The sequence below is a fragment of the Balaenoptera acutorostrata genome, chromosome 11 (assembly GCF_949987535.1).
Source record: "Balaenoptera acutorostrata chromosome 11, mBalAcu1.1, whole genome shotgun sequence".
Classification (NCBI taxonomy): domain Eukaryota; kingdom Metazoa; phylum Chordata; class Mammalia; order Artiodactyla; family Balaenopteridae; genus Balaenoptera; species Balaenoptera acutorostrata.
In genome coordinates, this window is record NC_080074.1 from 10,349,649 (window position 1) to 10,365,814 (window position 16,166).

At 52.0% G+C, this 16,166-nt stretch overlaps 1 protein-coding gene across 5 annotated transcripts in view; it reads left to right on the forward strand.

Moving 5' to 3' along the window:
- The first annotated feature begins 12,023 nt into the window (after positions 1 to 12,023).
- TMEM184B (transmembrane protein 184B) overlaps positions 12,024 to 16,166 on the forward strand; it is a 50,006-nt gene continuing 45,863 nt past the window's right edge. For 4 of the 5 annotated variants that reach the window (XM_057556867.1, XM_057556866.1, XM_057556869.1 and 1 more), the window contains exon 1: positions 12,024 to 12,160. The gene's annotated coding sequence lies outside the window, so the exon portion shown is untranslated. Of the gene's footprint in view, positions 12,161 to 13,760; positions 15,173 to 16,166 lie in introns of those variants that run through there. The other variant, XM_057556868.1, reaches the window with a different exon arrangement.

The window sequence follows — 16,166 nt, forward strand, 5'->3', positions numbered from 1 at the left end:
ATCTAAGGAAATACTGTCAGAGTATAGTGCCCAGAAGTAACTTGAAACTACTCTTTTCTCTGTGCTCTGTGCAGTTATTTTATTAATTTAAATAATGAGTGGGTGGGGCTTCCCTGGTGGCACAGTGGTTAAGAATCCGCCTGCCAAGGCAGGGGACACGGGTTTGAGCCCTGATCCAGGAAGATCCCACGTGCCGTGGAACAGCTAAGCCCGTGCACCACAACTACTGAGCCTGCGTGCTGCAACTACTGAAGCCTACGTGCCTAGAGCCCATGCTCCGCAACAAGAGGAGCCACTGCAATGAGAAGTCCGCGTGCCGCAATGAAGAGTAGCCCCGCTCGCCGCAACTAAAGAAAGTCTGCACACAGCAACAAAGACCCAACGCAGCCAAAAATAAAATAAATAAATAAATTTAATTAAAAAGAAAAAAAATAATGAGTGGGCTTCCCTGGTGGCGCAGTTGTTAAGAACCCACCTGCCAATGCAGGGGACGCGGGTTTGAGCCCTGGTCTGGGAAGATCCCACATGCCGTGGAGCAGCTAAGCCTGTGCGCCACAACTACTGAGCCCATGTGCCTAGAGCCCATGCTCTGCAACAAGAGAAGCCACCGCGATGAGAAGCCCACGCACCGCAACGAAGAGTAGCCCCTGTTCGCCACAACTAGAGAAAGCCCAGGTGCCGCAACTAGAAAGACCCAACGCAGCCACAAAAAAAAAAAATTATAAATGATGAGTTAGTGTGTCCCTCCCCTCTTGGTTTATTCTGTTTTTTTGGAGGTATTACATATGTGAACGTCAAGCTATATAAAAGTCAAGTAACAATTAGAATCACTCCCATCCCTGCCCCCTCCACTGTGTTCCTACCCACGATCCTCACTGGTTTCTGGTTTCTCCTTCCTGCGTTTCTTATTCAGGGAGCTAATGTATAAGAGAGGGGGTGGTGACTGACAGCCTCTGAGGAAGTGATATTTAAGCCGAGGCCAGAGGAGTGACCAGGATGCGTCAACCATGCAAACTATTTTTATCAAGTATACCCAACAATTGCCCAGAAATTTTGCCCAGACTGGAGGGGGCAAACATGCCACTTGGTGAATCATTTTTATTCATGCAACAAACATTGACTGGGCTTGTGGATGCCAGGTGCTGGGCTGAGGTGGAGTGGAGTGCAGGGGTGAGGAGGGGTGGAGAGCACAGGGTTGGAATCCAGAGGGCTGACTCCATCTCTCTGTGATCTTGGGCACTGTCTGGGTCTCAGTTTTCTCTGTGAAGTGGAGGTGGCAATACCTACTTCAGAGGTTACAGGATTAAATAAAACCACAGATGCACGTAAGGGCTGAGGAGGCTCCTTGTGCCAGGCCCTGTTCACACCCTCTGCTCATAACAATCCTATGAGGTTGGTGTGTTATGATGCCTGTTTTATGGATGAGGACACTGAGGCGCAGTGCCCCATCCTCTTAACCTTCACTACAGTCAGGCACCTCTTAAGTGCTCAGTAATGGTAACTACACATTTCAAACACAAGCTGTGACTTTGGCTTCGAGGGGCCAAAGTTAGGGGGAAGACTCAGGTTAGCAAGTGGTTCATCCCAATCCAAAATCCAGTGTGAGATACCCAGTGTGAACTAGGGACAAAAGAGGGAGGAATGTGTCTGATGTCATCAGGAAGGTGTTTCAAAGATGCTTGACCTGGGAACTTCCCTGGTAGCCCAGTGGATAGGACTTTGCGCTCCCAATGCAGGGGGCCTGGGTTTGATCCCTGGTCAGGGAACTAGATCCTGCATGCATGCCGCAACTAAGAGTTCGCATGCCACAACTAAGGAGCCGGTGAGCCGCAACTAAGGAGCCTGCCTGCCACAACTAAGGAGTCCGCCTGCTGCAACTAAGACGTGGCACAACCAAATAAAAAAAAATTTTTTTTTTTTTTAAAAGATACTTGACCTGAGCCTTGAAATGTGAGTTTACTGGGTGGTGGCGGCCGGGTTTGGGGAAGGTGGTGAGGTGGAGACCGTCATTACCAACCAAGGAAACAGCATGTGCAAAGGACCAGCTTGATACAGAGTTTCCAAGCTCAGAGGGGGAAGAAGATCTACAGCAGCCAAGGCTGGAAGAGGCAGAGGCCAGATCCCAATGGCCTGATTTCCATCCGCCAGCACCTGCACTGTGGGGGACCGCTGATTAGAGAAGAGGACACCATGGATGTGAACTTGAGGAATATGAATCTGGGAACAGTGGATAGGGAGATTGGAGGATGGAGAAAGGGGACAGGGAGAGTTGTTAGGGAGCTATGGTCACAATCCAGGCAGGAGGCATGCAGAAGGCAAGGATGACGGAACCGTTTCAGAACGCGGTGTTCTTAGCCAGCTGAGCGAGGGAGTTGGAGGCTCTGAGGTTACCTGCCTGGGAGCCTGGGAGCACAGCAGGACCACTGATAGAAAACTAGAACACCGATGGGGGACGTGCATTCTCAGCTCGAAACTAAGGGGGCGCGGCCAGGGAGGGAGGAGCAGGGCTGGGGGCGGGGCAAGGAGGAGGAGGGTGTGGTCAGCGGGCTCAAAGCCACCGGGCAGAGGAAAGGGAGGCTGGCAAAAAAACAAGCTTCCTACTGATCATTTTCCCCTAGTTCTTTTTCTTTTTCTTTTTTTTAAATTGAAGTATAATTCATGTATGAAAAGCGCACACATCTTAAGTTTACACGGATCCATAGCTTTTTACCTGTTTCTGTATACTCGTGTAATCACCACCTGATGCAGATGTGGGCGATTGTCAATACCCCAGCAAGTTCGCCCATGCCCCTTCCCGTGCAGTATTCCCCCTCACAGACACACAGGTGACCACTCTTCTAAAAATCAACAGGTGACCTTTCGACTGGGGTGGGTGGGAAGTGGGGGGAAGAGGCAGCTGAGGGTGAGGCGTGGAAGGAGGTGGTTTTGAGAATCCAAGAGGTCTGCTCGTGTTTGGAGGCCAAAGAACCCTTGAGGAGGGGGATTGACGACTGGATGGCAGAAGGTTTGGAGGAGGAAGGAGGGGAGGAGACACCGGGAGAACTGGGTCTGGGACAAAAGGAGGGACTAGGCTTCCTCTGAACTTGGTTCATTCACTCCCCCCCACCCCCCCACCCCCACCCCCACCCCCCATAAAACACGAGCCATCCGCGCCCCGAGGCTGCTGCCTCCTAGGTGGTGGCATCCCCTCTCCTTTCCTACCTACCTTTTGATGCCTTCCCTCTCCCCCCACAAGCCAGGGCCTCCCATGGAGGAGTGGATGGGACAGACCCCTGCTGTCAGCTCCAGTGGGGGGACGGGATCACTCCAGCGTAGCTTTAGCAAAGGGGAGAGCCTTCCACTCCTGTGTTCTGTCTCCTTCCCTTACCTCCCCCTCCCCCATCCACACTCTATTTCAGAAACAGATACAGGAATAGTTATAGCTAAAATGCTGAGCCCCCATGTCACATCCTCTTTCCCAGAGCCTGCAACACAGGTTCCCGCAGGAACCCATCTAATCCTTCCAAGGAGTAAACCCATTCCAAGCTCCAACCTCAAGCTGCCCAATCACCAAACATCTACTCTCGCTCAAGCCACACTTCTCTGGGGCCTGCTTTCCTGGCTGCACGTGAGTTGGTGAGGGAGAAGAGGTCTGGCGAGCAGGATAAATGTTGCCATGGTGACACAGAGCCACCTTCCTCCTCTTCCTCTGGCCTGCTCCCTGCCATCCTTCCTTTCACCCTAGCCTTGAGGCACCAACAGCATCTCCCTGTCCTCCCAACTGTCCCATGTGAGGCCATGTCCTGTAGCCTATTGAGGTTCAGGAAGCTGCACATCTGGGGCCTGGCTTCACTGAGGCTGCGCTAGCCATGCAGGAGACACTGATGGGATGGGAGAGCAGTCCAGCCAGCAGCCAGGGCGAGGGGAGCAGAGGGCCGAGTCCTGGGGTACTGCCCGTTTAAGAAGGCCCCACTGGGGACCTGTACAACAGATCTCTGCAGATAGTAACTTGGGCTCCTGCAGGCCCCTGGGAGAATAACATCTCAGGTAATTATGCCTCCCAAAGCCTTTCATCCCAACATTTTCAAAGCACCTATGGTTAAGGTGCAGCCCCTCTGAAGTCATGCCCTCCAAGTCACTGCAGCTCTGAGACTGGGACACCAGGCCTCTTGTTCCTCCTCTCCTATCCTCCCTCTTATTAAAGGCTTTCTCAGGAAACCCTGGACCGAGCTTCCCCAGCTCCTGCATGTCCCTGACCTGTGGGAGGACCTCCCTTTCCTGATGACAGCGCTCAGGATAGTTGGCTGCAACCTGGGATTTTGTAGAGAATCTGAAACAAGTTCCTAGTGATTCCAAGGAAACTGGCAGTAAATCCTTCTCTTTGGCCTGTTTTCTTTTGCTTGTTTTGGCTAGGTGAATTTGAAGTGGGACTCACCTCACCTCTGTTGGAGGTACAGGTGTGTACGTTTGTGTGTGTGTGACTGACAGGGAGAAAGAGGAAGTTCCTTCTCTCTGTGTCTCCAACTCAGGGTCTTTTCACAGCAACCTGTAAATCATCCCCAGCCACATCCCTGATTCACACACACACATACACACGACCTAGATGGTGTCCCCCAGGAATGGCCTTGTCTGCTTGCTGATGGCCATTGATGCCCTGAAGATCACCACCCTAAGAGGAAAGGCTTTGTGAAGTCAGAAGCATTTTCTCTCACTGGCTGATTTTCCTAGTTCCCTGTGGGGGCTAGTGTGGGTTCCGGGTTCATTTAACAAGCATCCGCGAGGGCTCCCTGTGTGCCGGGTTGCTCAGGTGTGACCTTGGCCAAGTAATGATGCCAAGGTCTGTGCCTCAGTTTCCTCATCTGCCAAATGGCCATCACTGCTGCTGTACATTGCCTGCCACATAGCAACTGCTCAAAGAAAAGTAGTTGTGATGAAGATGATGACCCTGCGTGTCAGGTTCTGAGCAAAGATGACTAAGACCTGGTCTTTGTTTGCCCTCTGTTCATGTGAGGGTGCATTCTCATGAATTCCAGAAAATTACTATGCATTTTTTTTTTTTAATTTTTAAAAATTTTTGGCCACACTGCACAGCTTGTGGGATCTTAGTTCCCCAACGAGGGATTGAACCCACACCCTCACAGTGAAAGTACAGAGTCCAAACCACTGGACTGCCAGGGAATTCCCTACTATGCATTTTATTTATTATTTTTAAAAATATGTATTTATTTATTTTTATTTTAATTAAATTTTTTTTAAATTTTTGGCTGCGTTGGGTCTTTGTTGCTGCACGCGGGCTTTCTCTAGTTGCAGTGAGCAGGGGACTCTGTTGTGGTGCGTGTGCTTCTCATTGCGGTGGCTTCTCTTGTTGCGGAGCACGGGCTCTAGGCGCGCAGGCATCAGTAGCTGTGGCTCACAGGCTCTAGTGTGCAGGCTCAGTAGTTGTGGCACATGGGCTTAGCTGCTCCGCGGCATGTGGGATCCTCCTGGACCAGGGATCGAACCCGTGTCCCCTGCATTGGCAGGTGGAGTCTTAACCACTGTGCCACCAGGGAAGTCCTTATTTATTTATTTATTTGGCTGCACTGGGTCTTAGTTGCGGCTTGCGGGATCTAGTTCCCTGACCAGGGATCGAACGCAGGCCACCTGCATTGGGAGCATGGAGTCTTAACCACTGGACCACCAGGGAAGTCCCCCCTACTATGCATTTTAAATCATACACACACACACACACACACACACAAATAGACATACACACATATATTTCCATAAATGATACATCTAATACTTACTGTTCTGTATGATATTTTCTTTTTTCCACTTAATGACATACCCGGGGGAACCAGCGTTTTATCAGGGACCTGAGGGAGGGGCAGGAATTAACTAGGGAAAGGAAAGGGTGTGAGAAGAAATGTGTTCCAGGTGATGGGAAGAGCAGCAGCAAGACCCGGACACCAGGCACAAGGTGGCTGCTGGGGATAGACTCACTGACGGCAGAGTTTGAGGCAAGTTCATCAAAATTGTCTCAGTTGGGCCTGTTTATGTTTTCAGTTGCAAACAGGAATTTCAGAAAAGGCCTTCTTACTGTTTATATATATTAAAAACAGCACTTCCAGGACTTCCTTGATAGTCTAGTGGTTAAGACTCCACAATTCCATTGCAGGGGGCATGGGTTCGATCCCTGGTCAGAGAACTAAGGTCCCACATGCCACGCGGTGAGGCCAAAAAACAAAACAACCCCCCCCCCCCAGCACTTCCTGAGTACTTATAGCATGCCAGGCCCTGTGCTAACAGCCTTACTTGTGTTATTTCATCTTCACATCAGCCCTGAAATGATGGTATGGTTATTAACCCCATTTTACAGATGAAGAAACAGAGGCTCAGAGAAGCTTAGTGATTTGCCCAAAGTCTCACAGACTGTCAGTGGTGGAGTCGGATCTGAACCAGGCAGTCTGGTCACCGTACAAGCTAAAGGCCTCCAAAAAGCCACCCTATCCACATGGCTCTCGTAGTTCCCTCCATCTCTGCTCTGGTTGAGGTTACACTTCTGCCCTGTCCCTGATCTTCCTTTCTGGGTAACCTGGGAGAGCCACTTAAACTCCCTGAGCTGCTGAACATCTGAGGTTTTTTCCTCCCCAGCACTCTTTCTTGGTTCTTTTGGTCACGGCATCCCATTTTCCTTAAGGGGCCCACCCTCCCTCTCAGTGCTTTTGGTTCAGTAGGAACTGACTCCTCCCACTGGCTCCAGGGGCGGAGCCATTGACCTAGGCCTGGCCAATTGGAGCACTGCAGCTCCTGGCTACAGTGATTGGCTCAGAGATGGGAAAGTGACCCAAGATGGGCCAATCCGAGGCAAGTATGGAACAGAACTTTCGGAATTCTTAGGAAAGACATATTCTGTGCGCCTTTGCGGGGTAAAGACCACCTGGGAATGAGGCGGAGACACACACACACACACACACACACACACACACGCACACCCAATAGAATGAGAGAAATCGTGTCCTAATGACGGTGTGTGAGGCCTCAAATCCAGCTCTGCCTGGCACTTCCTAATTAAGTGAGCCCTTAAATTCCCTTCCTTTGTTTAACTTAGTTTGAATTGGGTTTTAGTCCGTTGCAACCAAAAGGGTCTGATTCAGGTAAAAAGTTAGCTGGGCCTTCAGCAGCTCCATGCTATAGACTGCAGCATGATTGTCAGCTGTGTGCAAAATACCGTGTCGACATTTTCATACATATTGATGGGGAAACGGAGCCTCAGAGAGGCAAAGCCGCATGCCTAAGATCATACTGCTAGGAAGTAAATGGAGCTGGCCCTGTGCTCTGCCCTCCACACCACACTGCCTCTCCAGGGCACCTGGCCAGGGCTGCCACAGCATCCTTGGGGAAACGTGGGAGACGCAGAGACTGCAGGTAAATGGATTCAGAGTGCTCTGGGCTCTGGGCCACTCATTAGCTAGCACCAGTGAAACTGGAGGGAAGGGGTCAGGGCACAACCTTTGAAAGAATGACATAGCCTGAGGACATGACATAAACTAATTAGAACCAAATGGGTTCACTATGGCAGACAAGTCGACTTCCACTAGACCTTGAGCCTCAGTATACGCTCACATCAGCAAGCTAAATGACACACCCACAGACACCATGACAGTTCCAAGACAGGCCATAAGGATCAAAGGTGGATGGTGGCCCAATTCCTGGAAATCCCTGCCCCTTCCTAAAGTAGCTGGAATACTCCTCCCAATCATTAGCCTACGAAATTACCCACCCCTATAAAAATTGACAACCCCATACCCTGGTGCCTTTCTCATATTCTGAGATGGCCCACACCCTGGGGAGTGTGTTTCTCCCTAAATAAATCCACTTCTTACCCATCACTTTGTCCCTCACTGAACTCTTTCTGCGATGAGACATCAAGAACCTGAGCTTCATAAAGTCGAGAAACCAGGTGTGTTATCTCAGTTGGAAGACTGGGTTTTGGCCGGGTTCGAGTCCCAGCCACGTGGGTTCAAGTCCGAATCTGAGGTGCACGGTTTCACCAGCACCGCTGAGGCCCTGGCTCTTTCCTCTGCACTCCCCTACAGATGCTAGGAGTGGATTTTGGATGCAGAGATAATCCAACCTGATCCCTATTACCCTTGAGAGGCCCTTAGTCTGGTGGAGGAGACAGATGCATGCAGATGAATTATGATGCAGAGAGAGAAGAAAACAGAAGGGAACAACACACCATTTCTTCTTCTTCTTCTTCTTTTTTTTTTAGAAATTTATTTTTGGCTGTGTTGGGGCTTCGTTGCTGCGCACGGGCTTTCTCTAGTTGCGGTAAGCCGGGGCTACTCTTCCTTGCGGTGTGGTGGCTTCTCTTGTTGCGGAGCACAGACTCTAGACGCGCAGGCTCAGTAGTTGTGGCATACGGACTCAGTTGCTCCACAGCATGTGGGTTCTTCCCGGACCAGGGATTGAATCTGTGTCCCCTGCATTGGCGGGCATATTCTTTTTTTTTTTTTTTTTTTTTTTTTTTTTTAAATTTTTATTTATTTATTTATTTATTTATGGCTGTGTTGGGTCTTCGTTTCTGTGCGAGGGCTTTCTCTAGTTGTGGCAAGCGGGGGCCACTCTTCATCGCGGTGCGCGGGCCTCTCACTATCGCGGCCTCTCTTGTTGCGGAGCACAGGCTCCACATGCGCAAGCTCAGTAATTGTGGCTCACGGGCCCAGCTGCTCTGCAGCATGTGGGATCTTCCCAGACCAGGGCTCGAACCCGTGTCCCCTGCATTGGCAGGCAGATTCTCAACCACTGCGCCACCAGGGAAGCCCCAGACCATTTCTTTAAATAACCCTTTTTCTTATTTTGAAGAGATTGCATGATTTTTGCAAACATTTTGGAAAATACAGAGAAACAAAAATTAAATAAGGGAGAGAGAGAGAAGGTAACCAATATTCATAATTCTGCCACTTAGGAGAACCCACTGTTAACATTTTGTTATATTTCCTTCCAATGTTTCTTCTAAGCCTAAAAAAAAAATTTTTTTTAAACACTTCAGATCAGGCTATCATGCAAATTTATTACTACCTTTTCCAGTCAGTATTATTCCTAATCATTTCCCCTTATTATTTGAAATGTGTAAAGTGGCTGTTTTAGTATCTACACAATATACCATTGTATGGATCTACCATAATTTACTTAACTATTCTTTGATGAATTTCAGTTTATTTGCGACTTTTTTTGTTGGGGAGAAGCTAATTAGACCGGAATGGAGGAGGGGAGAGTGAGGGAGGTGGGAATCAAGAAAGAACCAAAAGATGACATCGGATTTGGCCTTTGAAGGAAGATTAGTTGGTTGCTGGAGGTGGAGAAAGGCTCCTTCAGTAGCCAGTGAGCAGGGGTAAAGGTAACTAGTGGGTTGGGGAATTGTCCAGAAGTAAGGGGACCTGAACCAGGACAGTGGCCCCAGGCATGGAAGGGAGAGGGGCCGATGTGAGTGGCATCTTCGAGCCAGGGTGAATGGGCATTTGCATGGAGTGGGGTGGTGACAGAGGGAGTAAATTTTTACTTCTAAATTAGACAGCCTGGGGAGAGGATGAGGAAAGGCAGGTAGCGACAAACTAGGGCTCACAGTGCCACCTGCTGCTGACCTGCCATGTCACTCAGGCCAGGTGACTTTCTGTCTTTGAGCCCCTTTCTGGCAACCCAAGCCTAAAAATACCCACCACCTGCCCCTGCCCTTGTCAGCCTGGGGCCTCTGTAAATTGAGACCCAGAGTGCCCTTAATGAACAGGGGCTAACAACTTGAATTAGGGTGTGGTTTGGCCTGCCACTCTGGCTGTCAAATCATGTCCGGTTTCTATGCTAAGCATAAGATATGGTGAAAATTAAGACAAGGACTTTGCCCTGGGGGAGTTTTCATGTGTAGGGAGGGAGAGCCGGGAAGTCATGAACAAATGATGATGATGATGCAATTGATGATAAGCCTTGTTTGTGTGCTGGAAAGCCCTGAGCAACTTCCTACCTGGGGGCTGGGAAGGACTTTTCCTAGAGGACTCTTCATGCTACAGAAAGTTTTTAAGCATGTTCTCTATACCAACCCTTGTACTAAGTACTGGGATTATATCAGGAAACAAAAAGGACAAAAATCTTTGTCCTTGTAGCGCTTACCTTTTACTGGTGGAAGACAAACAGTAAAACAGGCAAACTATGTCATGATAGAAATTAAGCGATGTGGGAAAAACTAGAGTGTGGAAAGGGGGAATCGGGACTGCATGTAAGGGGTTTGGCAAGTTTACTAGAGTGGTTAGGGCAGGCCTTACTGAGTGGGGAACACGTGAGCAAACCCTTGAAGAAAGTGAAAGGGGGAGCATTCAAGTGTTTGAGGGAACAGCAATCCCAGCAGAGGGAACAGCCAGTGCCAAGGATTTGAGGCCAAGCGTGCTTCATTTGTTCTAGGAACAGCAAGGGGTCAGTGTGGAGGCAAGCAAGAGGAGGAGATGAGGTCAGACACCGCTGGGTGGATGGAATGTTAGATGAAGCAAAGCTCTGCAGGGATTTGTAAGGACTTAGGCTTTTATTCAGAGTGAAATGCACAGCCAATGGCACGCTTCGGGCAAAGAAGTGCCGTGTTCTGACTTAGGTTTTAAAAGAATCCCTCTGGCTCCTGCAATGAAGTAGACTGGGACACGGGGCAGGTCTGGAAACAGGGAAACAGGTTAGGAAAATGTTGCAATAACCCTGATCAGCTTGGGCTGCTATAACAAATTACCATAGATTGGGTGGCTTATCAACAACAGACATTTATTTCTCATAGTTCTGGAGGCTGGAAGTCCGAGATCAGGGTGCCTGCTAGTGTGATAGGTTCTGGTGAGGGCCCTCTTCTGGGTTATAGACTGCTAACTTCTTACTGTATTCTCACGTGGCAGAAAGAAGGCTAGAAAGTTCTCTGGGGTCTCTTTTTTAAGGGCATTAATACCATTCATGAAGGCTCCACCCATATGACCTAATCACCTCCCAAGGCCCCAGCTCCTAATGCCATCACATTGGGGGTAGGATTTCAGCATATGAATTTTGGGGGGATAAAAACATTCAGTCCATAACAAGAATATTGCAATAATCCTGGACAGAAAGTGGATGGGGTGGTGGCAGTGGAGATGGGGTGGAAGAGGTCAGAGTCTAGACATATTTTGCAGGTACAGCCAACATAATTTCCTGCTCCAGTGTGTAAAGGGGTGAGAGGAGGGATTCAAGGATGATTCCAGGAGTTCTGGGCTAGGGGCTGGAAGGATGGAGCTGCTAACCGTTCTTGTGGGGAGGCTGTGAGAGTGCAGGTCTCTGCGTTTGAGAGGAAATGGTTCTGTTGTGGGCATGTTGACTTTGAGATCCTATTGGAACCTCAGGTGTGAGGGGGTGAGTACACAGTTCAGGGGAGGAGCCTGGGCTGGGGATAGAAATACATATGGGGATCTTGAACACATCAAAGCCAGAACTTGATTGGATTTTATGTTTTTTAGTTAAACTGAGTTGGGTGTGAACCTGGCAAACAGAAATGGGCTAGACGGTTTGAATGAAATCTGAAGAATTTTGCTAGTTAGGCCACCTAGAGCGAGGTGGGGCAGGAAGGAAGCGCTGCTAGGTGGAGTGGGAAGAAAAACCTCTTTCTCTGTTTTGCAATTTCATTTCGCGTTACTGCACACAGCACCTCAGTATACATTCATTTCACAATTCCACATGCATCCTTCACTCGACAAATAGCCGTTAGACATTGTTTCATCTTCAAACAGGCCCAAATGGAGGAAAAGAGGTGAAGCTCCATACAGCCAGCGAGAGCTTGGAGCCCAAGACTCTGTCCCTGCACCCCAAGAAGTTCACTGGTGGGTAGGGTTGGGGGTGGGATGGAGGCTGGGGAGGCGACTCCTGACTGGTTTACGATCGGCTGGAAAGCCGGGATTGCTCCCACCACCGGGGGTTTGGGACGGCGGCTCCTTTAAGGCCGGGAGGGTGATCTCAGCCTCGCTTTCGCCGCCCCGCCCTCCCCGGCGGCGCGCTCGGTGCGCAGGCGCGCCGCGGCGGCACTCCGCTGGGCCCGGGAAGAGCCGGCGGCGGCGAGATAGTAGGGCTGCGGTGCCGTCAGCCTGCCTCTCTCTCACAGTCCGGCTGCCGCGCGTTGCCCGCACACGCGCCGCCATGGGCTCCTGAGGTACCCTACCCACCGGCCCTGCGCTGGAGGCCCCGAGGGGGGCGGCCGAGGGCTTCCGGGGGCGGCGGGGCTGTCCCGTCTGGAGAGGCCCGCTCGGGGGGCGCCCCGCGGGTCGCATTGGCCGCGGGTCCCCGGGCGGGGAGCGGACGAAGGTGGCCGGCCTGGCGGGGAGGGAGGGGGCGTCTGCGGCCCCGCCCGTCTCGCCCTGCGCTCTGTCCCCGCCTTGCGAGGTCGCGGGCTGCCCGTGGGTGTGCGCTGCCCCCTCCTCGCCAGCGTGGCGGGGCCCGCGCCTGGAGTGTAATCGGACCTGCCCGTGGGGGTGGCCGGGAGAGAGGGGAAGCGGATGGACAGGCCCTTTGCAAGTGGGATGGTGTGCGTCCGGTGGGTGTGCTGGTGCCTGGTACAGCCGAGTGAGTGGGGGAGTCAGCCTTGCCCTGTGCGGGTAGCTGTGATCTGGGCTGGTGGCTAGCCTGGCGAGGCCTCTGGGGATGCGTGCATGAAGGTGTACACGCGTTGCATACAGGTCAGCAGTTTGGAGGGGCACCGGCAGGAACCCGGGGCTCCAAGGATATGTGCTTGGAAAAGGACCACAGAGACTGGCTTAGGGTGTGTGCATCCATCCCAGACATTTCCTCTCCGGGCACACTGCTTGGGTCTAGTGCTAGTTGACTCCAGGCCAAGGCAAGGAGATGGGGTTGAGAGGTGGGCGTATCTGTTCCCAACCCGTATCCCCTCTGGGGTTGTGCAAGGCCAGACATTACACACCCACACACACGCACACACCCACACCCAGGGCACTGTGGGGCAAAGCAGGTGTTTGCACGTCTGATACCTGCGTGTGAGGAGAACGTCATGTATTATTTATCTGACTGCCGGGTGCTTTATGTAAGGAAAGAAGCAGCAATCTGTGCCCTGGAGGCCCTTGTGCTGTGGAGGCGGCCAGGCAAACAAGCTCACGCACCTGCAGAGGCGGCGCAGGTCTCAGAGGTGTGACTCTTGCACAGGTTATGTGTGCAGCGTCCCTTCCTATCTCCCTTCCTTGTCAGCGTGCTTGGTGGGCCCCCTAGGCTCTGCACATCGGGACCTCTTGCCGGAGGGTGCCGTGTGTATCAGAGCTGGGACCGTGGGGTGGGAAGGCCCCAGCGGTCAGGTCTGTGTGCCCATTTTGTCAGGCTTTGAACAGAAACACATGATGCCCCTGGGATCCAGGACCTCTCAGGTCGGTTGGGGAATCAGACTTAGAATCAAGTAGTCACAATGATGTGAAAAATATAAAACAATAGAGGGAATGCAGAGTGGGTTCAGAGCTGGGGGAGGGGGAACGTGGCCAGCAGAAAAGGATCCAACATGGCGTGGAGGGGGCGAGGGGAGCTGAGCTGAAACTGGAAGGATGGCTAGCATTCCTCTGATGCTTTGGTGCTTTCCACGTATATTTCCCCAGTTAATTCTCTCGGAGGCTGTGCGTGTACAGAACTGTTTGTTATTCCTCTTTACAAATGAGGAAACTGAGACCCAGAGGGAGCGCATGACTCCTTGTCCATGTATGTGGCAGGCCTGGATGGAGTCGTCCATGAACCAGGACCTCTCTTGCTGCCAGGTGTTGCTGCCTTGTAACTTATGAGCATCTACTACATGCCAGGCACTATGCTAGGGGCACAGGGGTCTAAAGATGAATGGGACCTGGTGCCCGGCCTCTAAGGGCTTCCAGTCTGCTGGGGAGATGGACATAGACAGTGACCCCAGTCCAGACACAAGACCCCTATAGCCAGTGTGCGTGGAGAAGTAACCATCAATTCCCCCCAAGAATTGGCCACAGGCAACCTGGCTCCTTTGTGCAGCCTTTGGGATTCTGGATGTGCTTTAAGTTGCTCCCATGTGGTAGTGGGTTACACCAGGAACCCCTTCTAAAGGCCTCCAAGTGGGTGGGAAGAAGAGCTTCAGGGCAGAATGGGTGCAAGTGATCTTGTCCTAGTTCACTGGTGTTGGCCGAGTTCCGTGGAGCTCGGGCTTCGGTCTGGAGGCTGTTTTCTCCTCCTCTGCCTTTGAGGTTTTGCTCCTGGTTTCTGGCGGGCCGGCCGAGCTCTCTTCCCCAAGAGGGGCTCCATGCTATTTCCAGTCCCTCCTGTGCTCATTTCTCCCTGTGAATTCCCTGGAGTGGGAAGGCAGAGTACGGTCCTTTATTGTTTTGAAACCAAGTAACTGTGAATACCCTTCTCACTCTGCTGGGCCTTGAGACTGGGGATTTGGCGTGTGAGTTGTGGAAGGCCAGCTGCCGGGCCTTGGGAGAACTCTGGTGGGAGGGTCTACCACCGGACCTTCACAGGCAGTGAGCACTTGCTGAAGACCTACTGTGTGCCCAGCACCGTGCTGAGTCGTGGGTTGTGTCTTTTAAGAGGCTGTGGTTGGCTGAGGCTGTCCACCGTGTAACAGATATGCGACAGAGTGCTCTGCTTGTGGTGGAAACAGAGGGCCCCAGTGGGGCCGGAGGACAATAGGAACAACAGCTCGTTTATTAAGCACTTACTGTGTGCCAGGCACAGTTCAAAGTGCTTTCATGAACGACTGAGTTTCATCCTCCCACCACAGTGAGGTGGGAACAGTTACCTTCACGTTTTGCAGAGGAGGCAGCCTAGGAGGGTAAAGCCGCGCTGGGCGGTGGAGCTGACCTTGGAGCCCACGCTCTTCCCCCACTAACCCTGGGGTGTGCCCGGCATCGTCGAAACCTCCTGCACCTTGAAGGACGGACGGGGAGTGCTCTGCCTGTGGAGGGAGAGGGCATTCTAGGCAGAGGAAGCCCCCCTGGGCAGAGGTGCGGAGGCCTGAAATACCTCACCCAGACATGGCTACGGTGGGCCCAAGGCGTGAAGACCTTTGAAGGCCCCACTAAGGAGTTTGAGCTTGACCCCAGTGTGGTCAACAGGGAGCCCTGAAGTTTTCAAAAAGGAAGCGACAGCCTCAGCCGCGTGTTCCAGGACAGTATGCCCGTGTCTCCTTCTTCCTTCATTCCTGCAGGTAACTCCAAGGAAACTGGGCCTTTCCCTCCTTTGCTTTCCCTCGGGTCACTGGCATCCTTTTTGGTCCCTGCTGCCTTTCGCTTCTATTCTTCCAGCAGCTTCTGGTCCTGACAGCCCTGTGTGACTCAGGACAGGCCTCTGGAGCTCACTGCTGTAATGGTGGCTCTACGCTGGCCTCCGTGGCTGGCGGTGGGGTGGCTCCCTGAACTGGAACCGGGTTCTTCCTGGCTCTCCCGGGTCTGGCAGGTCCTCGCTGACCTCTCACACTGTGGATCTGGACCGGGTGGGCGGCTCCTTTCCCCCATCTTCCATCCTCCAGGCCCCCATGCTCATCAGTGCTATAAATACAGGCAAAGGGGGGTGGGGACATAGTGGAAAGTGGGGCGCGGAGAGCCAGGCTTAACTGCCAGATCTCATGTGTGGGTTCACTGAGGGGATGCCTGCCCTCCCCGCCTGCTTTGCTGGGTGTTGAGCGGCCAGCTGAGCGCCCCAGTTTGTCCCTCCCTACAGGGCTGAAAGACTAGGGGTCTTCGCACAGGATGTCTGCTGAAGCACAGCTGATGGGGGTCCACTTTGACTCTGGGAGCCCATGGGTGTAGGACGTGAGGGGAGGAATCGGGGAAAACTTCTGAATTGGGTGCCTGGGGAGAGGAGGCTGAGAATTCAGGAAGGGGACAAAAATGGTCACTGGGAGCACAGGAGAAAGAAGCACCCCTTTGGGCACCGGGGAGAGAGGGAGGTAAGCTGAGCCTTCTGGAGAAAGAATTGGGAGCTGCGGCTCTCTTATTAGCTCTGTGGCCTTGGACAAGTTGCTTACCAGGTTCTGATTCCCATTCTTTAAGAATAGCGGGAGATGATGCAATTTCCTTCATTTGTAAAAGAGGAGTAATAACAGTGCAGCCATCATATGGCTGTAACGCTCTGATGTCTGCACGGAGCTCAGCACAGCATTTGGCTGTACATGGTACGTGCTCAGTAAACACTGGCTTTTA